Here is a 10,293-nt window from a genome sequence, read left to right on the forward strand (position 1 = left end):
CACCAGGAGGTAGGTAACATGGTGAACTTTAATGGTGAACATGGGAAACATTATACCTGCTAAACAGCAGCATGTTAGCATTGTCATTTGGCCCAATGTGCTGCTTTATCTATGCAGTCTCACGGAGCTGTAACAGACTCCACTCTTGTTTAAATTTCAGTTATAGCACATGAATATGTCATATCAACAAATTTAAGGAAATATATTTAAGTTCCTTAAAATGCCCAGGCCTTATTTGACCACTGAGTTTGTTTGTCTGTCTTGAAGAAAGGTAATCTGTAGGATCTGGAAGGGATCATTTAGATTAATTCTGTCCACTCAATCAACAGACCTAAACAGATGTTGACAGGTTTCACTAGGGAGCCCAACTTACGTTTTAATGAATGGCTGTGTTTCTCTCTCGCTCTCGCTCTCGCTCTCTCTCTCTCTCTCTCTCTCTCTCTCTCTCTCTCTCTTTCTCTCTCTCTCGCTCTCTCTCTGTGTGTGTGTGTGTGTGTGTGTTTGTGTGTGTTGTGTCCACGTGGATCTCTTATACCCTCAGCAGAACCCTGTGATCTAACTGAGTAATAAACAGCAACAGATTGACAGTTTTCTGCTTCTAATCCTTTCCTCCTCCTCCTCCTTCGTCTTCCAAATTTGGAGCCCAGTTGATATGGTGAAGTAAAATGAAGTGAAAAACGGTCTTGATGATTTTGCCAGACACCAAGGCATATCTTTTTCTTGTAAAACAGACTGGCAGCACTCCATTTGTCTTAATTTTGACATCTTCACCTCCCTCCTTTCTTGACATCTCCTCACTTCATCGAATCATACTTTTAATTTAGAAGGTATTTCCTCGTAAGTAATGTGCTACAGTGTGATGCCAATAGCAGGATTAAAGGTCCAATGTGTGCATTCCTTTTTCTCCACAGGGGTAAAAGGGAAATCATTGTGGTGTTGGTGTGTTCACAATACCTTTCATTGCTCAAGGAATATAATATGTGGGGCCACTGTCAGACTCACCATGATGAAAAACACAATAACTTCCAAGGACAACTGAGAAGAGTTGCTTGTACATCACACACACACACACACACACACACACACACACACACACACACACACACACACACACACACACACACACACACACACACACACACTCTCTCATTTTTGTCTATGCAGCTGTCTGCACCAGCTCCATGCGTGTCACGTCCCAGCTTCCTCCTGAAGGGTTAATTTAGACGTCACAGGAACTTGGGAACTTCTTGAGCTTCTTCTGTACTGCTTATTCATGGGCAAACTGTACATTTACTGCCACCGGACAACTTCACAACTAAACTTTAAACTTTTCTGATTGCAAGCACCTGTCTGTTTTGAGTGCATCCTCTGGCAATCTCTATTCAGACATATAGACAGAAAACTGCACAGAGAGTTTGGCTGCTCATTTGCTGTTGATGCTTTGAAATGCACTGACAAGATGGATCTGATATAGACAGATATAGGACACAGGGCCTCCTCCACGGAGGCTGCCATTTTGTACCACAGTGTTTCCACAGTGGCCCAGAGTGGACAAAACAAACTCTAGCTCTGGAAAGGGCCTTTTGCAATGTCACCTCTACATTCCACCACGGGTTAAACTGAGGATTTTCAGGGCTCTGCCATTGCACATAGGCCGACACTCTTCCATGTCACACATCTTTGGTAGCTAACTGTTGCATTAAGCTCAGAGGAACGGGTTGTCTTACCTTGTTATATTTTATTTACAGTTTGCTGAACAATATTAATCAGATTTTGTAGTTTCTGTGCACACACATGTGCCAAGGACAACCCTGAAACCACAGAGCCCCCCCGGTAACAAATCCCAGTCTTACCTCTAGATGCCACTGAATTGTACACACTGGTCCTTTAAATGTATATCATTTTACCTTTAATAATCAATGATTGTATTGTTGTGCATATTAAACACATGTGACAGTAAACAATTATATTAACATGCTATTGGCAAATAAATTTCCCATCACATCTTTTAATTACATAAAATATAAGTAAGTGATGTAACCAATTTAAATTTGTTGTTAGCTGTATTTTTAACGCTGTGTGTTTTTACCCTTCCATTGCTATAGCTGTTTCTAAATATAAAAACAATACACAATTCAAGCATTATAAAGCTGTTTTTTTTTTTTTTTTTAGGAATTGTGACTAATCCTTTTCATAGCCATACCTTATTTTTGGAGCAGAGACACTAATGAGTCAGAGAAGACTCCAAAGATTAGCAGTCTACTTCCTTTTACACTTATGTGTAAAATATTTACAAGGCTCTGCGGTTAGCTCTTCATTCGATCCCATGACTGGCTCTAATGAAACACAGTTCTGTTCTGAGTTGGAAGATGATTTAACCATTGCTGGTGTGTTATTCTCTCATAACCGGCAGATATGTGCCTAAGGTGCAGTGCTGTTCCAGGGCACAGCTGGGATGATTGTATCTCAGCTCGTTTTTATTTTTGTTTGTTTGTTTTTTGTTTGAACAGGGTACTTTATACAGACTGATGATCTCTGTTTACAGAAATCTGTTACTCAGTATCTTACATTAACAATGAAACACATTCATACCCAGGACAATCACAGCCAGATTTGTTGTCCTAAGATGTTCCAGTCGAGCATATGTGGGTCAACGGCCTTGTTCAGGCCACAGACACCTAAGTGGTGGCAGTGTGGGGTGACAGGATATTTCTGGGTTTTACAAAAACTTGATGAATGAGTGCCAATTTAGGGAATATGATTAAACTGTTTGCAGATAAGGCAGATCACATTATTCCTGACACCTTTTTTCTTCTCAACCAGATTCGGGGCCTGATTAAAAAAAAAAAATGTTCTCACATGATCCAACGGTGTGTTTCCGTTTCAATTCATAAAAGAGCGTTAAAAAACTTATGCATGATCCAAGAAGTCCATTTGTAACTCATGCAACTGTGATTCATAAATCTCAGATTAACTTAAAATTGATGGCATCTGTCTTACAATCAGCATTTCCCCTTATATATTGGTAATAAAATGAGAGTTTAGTTAAGAATAACCATGAACCAAAGGAGAAAAGCAAACTTCTTGCAAGATGAGATCACTTGAAGCCAGGCTACATGTTTTATTGGGTGGACTAAATAGTGAGTTGACAAACATGTAGCTGGAGAGTCTTAATTAATTCCTCACACCTTTAATATATCATTACCATCAAATAATTCATACCCCGACACAAGTCACCTCTGTCAAGTCTGGACTTTGCCTAGAATTAAGATCATTTCCATGTCAAAGTAAGGTTTTATGAAGAACTTATACATGGTATTCTGCACAAGTCGTATGATCAAAATCGATCATAAGTCTGTTGTATGAATAAGGCCCCAGGTCTAGGCTGTACTCTTTATAATAAACACAAAAGCGACAATGGGAAGGAAAAAATTCTGGAGCAGAACTAGGTGGGCAGCCACCCGCCACAACCAGTTGCCATAAAAACTGTAGTTTTCTAAAGTTACTATTCCAAACCAAGCAGTTAAAGGGGGCACAGTTTGATGTAGGCCACTGAAAGTGAAAGTACTGAAATGGAATGATTAAAATATTGTAAATTTAATGTCATGTTTAGGGGCTAAACAAAATGTGTCTGAGGGCCATCACTCACCCACTTGCCTCACTTTGAGAACCCCTGCTCATTCATTTTTAAATTAAGTGATTTTATATTTTCTTTAGTAGACATCTGACCTTCATGGTTGTTCTGTTTGTTCACGTTTGCTCATCCAGAGAGTCATGGTGACTGAAGTTGTGAAAGCAATCACAATTCTAACAAGATAAACTGACTTACTGTCATGACAATGCTGACAGATTACAATTTGAATGCTCAAAACTTGCAGCCACTGTCACTGATTATGAAACACCAGATTTGTTCCAAATATCAGCGTGAAGTGTGAAAATTCAGTAAAGAATGAAGGACTTTGTTTTAGTACAGGAAGTCCAAACAAAACTTTTTTGTTTTTCCAAGTGTTTTCTTCAATGGGCCTGGGTCAATCTGGGTCTTACTTAGGGCTATTATCACCAAGGTAGTTTTTAATGAAGGCCCTGTTCACCTCAAATACACTGTGTGCCAGTTACTTCCACTGTGTCACACAAAATCTATTTCCATCCTGTGCCAATTGTGCCCTCTTCTGTCTGTTTTTTTTCATTTTCTCACCTCTCACTCTGGTGTGGAACTTTCCATCAAAGCAGCTCGTTAATGATGGAGCACTCTCATGCATCTTTAAGCGCTTGACAGGGATCTTCCACTGGGCAGTTTGAGCCGAGGTCACACACATGCACACCTTTTGGAAAAGTAAACAGTGTCGTTTAGTTCATTTGCGCTTGAATAATAAAAGGGAGAAAGATCAATAAATAAAATGTACTTGAACTAAACCAGATAGGTAGGCACTTTAAGGAACAACACAGAAATCCTAGATCTGTGTAATGTGTGTATGAGAAAGTGTATATTTTTAAATAGTTGTGTGTGTGTGTGTGTGTGTGTGTGTGTGTGTGTGGGCCTTTAGAAGCTCAAACAGTTTAATTTTATGTCGTCCCAGCAAATTAACTTCAGACACTGCATGCAGAAGATAACACTCCTACTGTCACCTACACAAACAGGATCTGAGTGTTTTGGGGGAAAAAAATCCTGGAATCTTTCACACAAAATGTTTGCACCTGCACCAGGGTTGCACACTCAATCTCATTATGTGTTTAAATTCCAGTGTGTTCCTGTTTTATCTATATATGTGTGGGTGTCCTGTGTGCATATATAGCACGGTGGGTGATATACTGAATGTATGTATGTTGATGTGCTGTCCCCTTGATCTGATTTAACTAAAAAAAGGTTAGTGTCCAGGCTGCCTTCAACTTTTTAGTTTACTGATTTGAAAAGACAGGTTGAGGTGATTTTGTAATGCTTCAAAACAAATAAACTTTTCTAGTCAAATAAACGTGAGAAAACATTCCCACCTAGTTTGACATCTGACCAACATTACAAACAAATTTAATTTCCTTTTATATTCAGCTCAACATTTTGATTTAGAAGAACTCGTGTTTCCCAAGTGTTTCCCATGTTTGTACATAGTTACCAGAAATTTTAAGTTTAATTAACTTGAATAAATAAACCTGTTTACATGAAGTTATTGAAAAAAAGAGTCGATTCCACTGAAATCCTGAATGATTTTTTGCAGCGAGGTGACAGACAAACTTTCAGTCCAAAAAAATAAAGTGCAATTTATGTTGCCTACAACACCAAAAACAACAAATAAAACAAAAAATATAGACTGATTATGCATTTATATATTGTAGATTATAGATTGTATAAGAATTACTTTGGCAAACTGTTTTGAGGTGAGAGTGAGAAACTAAGAAATCCATAAAAATAGTGGAGATAGTTCTGTCTTTATAACTTACAATTTTTAATTTTTGTATGAATTTGTCATTTCAGTTATATAATTACATGTATTATACCTGATTTATTTATACGTCAGTTACGGAAAGTTGTCTGGATGTATCAATTATTGAGTTGGGTAATCCCTTGGATTTCATTACTGATTACAATTTTGATGAGGTATCTAGTGGCTGTAATGGAATACAATTTTAGTGACCTGCCTAACCTCGCCAGGGATGCGGTCAGATTGACTGGCTGTGGTTAAAACCCCACAGTGCCATGAGAATATGGGACACACACACACACACACACACACACGCTCACACAAACATGCACACATTTTGGATAAATCACCAGAGAGAGAGACGCGGATTAATAACAAAAGCTGTTTTAGTCCTCAGTGATACGATGTGATATCTGGATTTAACATTTCAGATGGGTATGTTCATCTCAAATTTGAGTTTGTGGCTCAACAGTGTTTCTAGTGAAAATACAGCTGTCACTGTAAGCTTAGCTGGACTATCAGCAGACAAAGAAAGATGCTATCTTGGAAAAGTCTCTCTAAATCTGTTCAATTGTGTGAGTAAATTGGTTTAATATCTCTAAGAATTAAATTAGTCCTTAAACAATCATCTGCTGTTAACACAGAGCAAAGCAACTCTGCTGTACCAATTTAAATGATTAGCATAAAAGCAATGCTTCATGGTGATGAAGAGGAAAGGACTCTGACATTACCTCTGGGTGCTGAAGTGGCCTTATGGGTGAGACAGAAACAGAAATTTTAGTTTAAAGCCGTAGTTCCCCACTTTTTTTCTTGTGAAATGCAGTACCATTGTATTAAGAAATACATGTTTCCAAATGTTTCTTCTTCCAAATACACTGACAGAACTAAGTGAATTGGGGAGAAAGACAGGGTTCTTTGTATTTTTAATTTGTATATTTTCTTTTCTATTTTACTTTAAAGGGACATTTCACCCCAAATCAAATATACATATTTTTACCTGTAGTGTTATTTATCCATCTAGGCTGTTTTGGTGTGAGCTACTAAGTTTTGGATATTGGTCTCATATTTGTCTGCTTTTTGGAGGTTACAGCTGAGCCAAAGAGGATGCAATTAACGTTTACATCCCACACTGTCACGAGCATGAGCAAATGTGTGCTTCAGTGGCCTGTAAGAAAATAGTTCCTACATGAAACTGCTCACAACAAGGTTTGTAGATTATCTTCAGTAATTGAGTGATGAGTCTGGACACAGACATTGCTGCAAGTCTAGTTCTGTTATATTTGAGACATTGCAGACATCTATGGCCAGTATCTCCAAAACTCAGCAACTCAGTCACATCAAAACTATATCAATGGATAAATAGCACTACAGGTAAGAGGAAAAATATGGATTTTTGATTTAGTAGTGAAGTGTCCTATTAAATATTCTGTCAAAGCACTCCTAAATTAATCAGATTCATAGACCTTTGTCAGATCAGGAAAAAGCACTGGTGGAACTAATAACATTAGCAATGGCTCCAGCCCAGCAAATATTGCAATGCAAAGCAGCAATTGCTGTTATATATCAGTTACATTCACATTTGACATGTCAAAACTTCAGTTTGAGGATCACTGGGTTAAAGCACAAAGTTTTCAGTACATATATTAATATACAATTATTATGCTGCTACTGTGTTTAAATAAAACTAGAAATACAAATACATATCACTAACCAGGACAGTTGACATGACATATTAAAGAATCTTCAACGTACACTGTCTCTCTATTCTCCACGCTGCAGAACATGAACACTATCAACCCTGACAATGAACTGGCTTATAATCTTTTAATGAACTTAATTTTAATGAATTTTAATGAAGACTTTGTTTCTGTGGCATGTTGACTGCTGGAAGGAGACTCTCCGGAGAGTAATGTGACATCCTGGCATCATAACTCTCTGATATCACTGACAAGAAGACTTTAATGTTGAATGAACAGTGTGTCTCAATTCAGACTCTTATATGTTCAAATATTAAACAAGTTCCTTCAGGGGAAACGCTTTTGAGAATGCCAAATTAAGCAGTGCTACTTTCAGGGGAGGACTTGTAACAAAAACAAGCCTTATTGTACTTCATATTACACAAATTATACTTTTTGCATCATATTAGGACATCGCTTTGCTTTCCATTTGGGGTGTGTGTTTGTATGTGTGCGGACATAGAGATTTACGTGTGTGCCAGAGATCTATTTCAATTGTAACCTATTTCCGCACCTGCTTGTAACCTATCTATGTGGCCGACAGTCCATTACCAGAGACCAGGTAGCGTGTGAACACCGCTCTCGTCTCCTCCCTCAAGTGTCATTCATCCCTCCTTTCTCTCTTTTCATTGCCAGCTCTGTTTTCACTCGTTGTCCTTGGATGACCCTCATTTGCTACAGCCATGTAGTAATAATATAGGTCATACATCCATTCATAGTTTAGAGTTACTGTTAGCAGGTAATACTGGAGGAAATCCAACTGGTTGTACTACAACAATTGGAAAACACGAGGTGAGTAGTCAAAAAAAACTCATCTGCATTAGAGAGTCTGAAATTCTGGAAACACTTTGTTTGTGTCATTGTTCCTAACCCTGCATAATAACACAACAGTTGTGATGTTACAGAATAAAATTCAGCTCTAAAGTTGCCTGTGAGTACATCTTCATCTACATTGCTAATTAGACATTTCTTGCAAATCAAAAGTTTTTGTATATTACCAAACACTCTGTAACTCTACAATCTAATGCCCACCAGCTTCCAATTATGAATATGCATAAAAAAAAAATCATCATTATTGGTGTAAAGACATCCAACAAACTTTTTACACCACAAGGCATCTGTTACTTTTCACACTGCATCACATTTGAAGGAAGCAAATGTTTATTCTGGGATCCTGTTGGTAACTGCAAAATATTGTTTTGTATCATAAATAAAATGGGGAAATGATATCTTACAGTATCATCCAGATTTCCTCCACAATTAATAAACTCAAAGTATTTACTGAATCCATATGTTTAGGTTACAGGAGCCTTTCTAGACCTGACACGAGGTGTTGAGAAGAGTCCAGAGAGAAGGGTATCAGATGAAACTAGCTGGCATCGATAGCTATGAGACTACTCCATGTCAACCAGAGACTGGCATCCTGTTGTTGTCTGGAGGACATCCAGTTATTCGGCCGCTGCAGTGCCACACAAGCCTGGTTGATCTGACCTCTATTCGTGTGTGTGTGTGTGTGGCACAGTGAAAGCAGAGACAGGTTACTGAAAGTAATGACAAAATCTTCCCTGAAGGGGAACACCGATGGAGATAAGGAGAAAATGCAAACACCATCTCATTCTCTCTCTCTTCTTCTGTCTAACAAACAAGCACATACATCTGTGTTACTATATTAGTGACAACCCATTATCAACACTATCTATCTATCTATCTATCTATCTATCTATCTATCTATCTATCTATCTACCTACCTACCTACCTACCTACCTACCTACCTACCTACCTACCCACCCACCAACCTACCTACCTACCTACCTGCCTACCTAGCTACCTACCCACCCACCCACCCACTACCTACCTGGACCCCGTGAATATAGTTTAACAAGCCCACACACGCACACGCCCACACACACATTTCTATAAACAGGCCGCAGAGACATGAGAAGACATGATTTAAAATCCCAGAATATATTTCATTCATTACAGTAAATGATATACTGAAATGTTGAAAGAAATACAAATACAGTGTAATGGTCTTGTTGGTGTAATAAACCTGCTGCAGTCTTGATGATGGAGATAGTCATTTCAGGCCAGTGTGCCTCTGAACTCGCTGTACATCAGTGACTTTACAGACGAAGGGCTGACTTATCATAGAAGCTCAGATCACACTGTATAATCATCAACATCACCATGAGGCCCTCAAACACAGAAAACAAATACATATACATACATCTGTGATCATATGCTCAACCAGAGATTCAGAAATTACACAAGTCTAGGTTATATCATGTTCCTGATCCAAATTACCACGCCATTTATTCTACTCTGCAAGATTTCTTTTATAGTAGGAAACCATATTATAAAAAGGATACTCATAAAGTGTACCACATTACACTGATACAGTATAATTTACATTTATATCTCCAAAATAAGACAGATCATGGGACATGTTGGCCTGTAAAGTCCCCTGTTCCCTGTAACAAGCTCCCTTTATTCCCTTTATTCAGCATTTATCTTTGGCTTCTTTCTTGTCCCTTTCACTTTGTCAGTTTATTCTATTTATTTTCACATCATGGTGTCACTGACATGGTGTTCACTTCCTCAGTAACATATTGATTAATGGACAAAAATGATGATGTTATGACATTAAATCCTACATTCTGAAAGACAGTGTCTACCTCATAAAAAGATGTTTTTTTTACTGTATATGGTTAATTATATTTCAGGTCAGAATGCATTTCTTTGTTGGAAAATAGCTTTCACAAACAAATGCTAGAATGGAGAGAGGCTACAACTTATACATTTTCAAGCAAGCTTAAATCAAAAATACTGAGCATATATGCATGATATAAACATAACATAGGTGTTACTGTAAGATTATGTATGGCAAATTCAACAGTATCCCAGCGTTACATAATTTAAGGCACTCCATTATAATACATAGTGTGGAGATAATGTTAGACTGCTAACAATAGTGGAAGATTCTCACCCACTCTACTCTTCTAAGAGAATGAATAAATACAATAGAGTCATGATACATTTTTAAATAAATAAATACGGCATGGCTATAATCTAGAAACTATACACAATTTACTCATCCACGACATTTACAGGAAAAATGTGTCTTTTTTTGTTTTAGTTTATGT

This window comes from Lutjanus erythropterus, chromosome 6 (genome assembly GCF_056507025.1).
Source record: "Lutjanus erythropterus isolate fLutEry1 chromosome 6, fLutEry1.hap2, whole genome shotgun sequence".
Lineage (NCBI taxonomy): Eukaryota > Metazoa > Chordata > Actinopteri > Lutjaniformes > Lutjanidae > Lutjanus > Lutjanus erythropterus.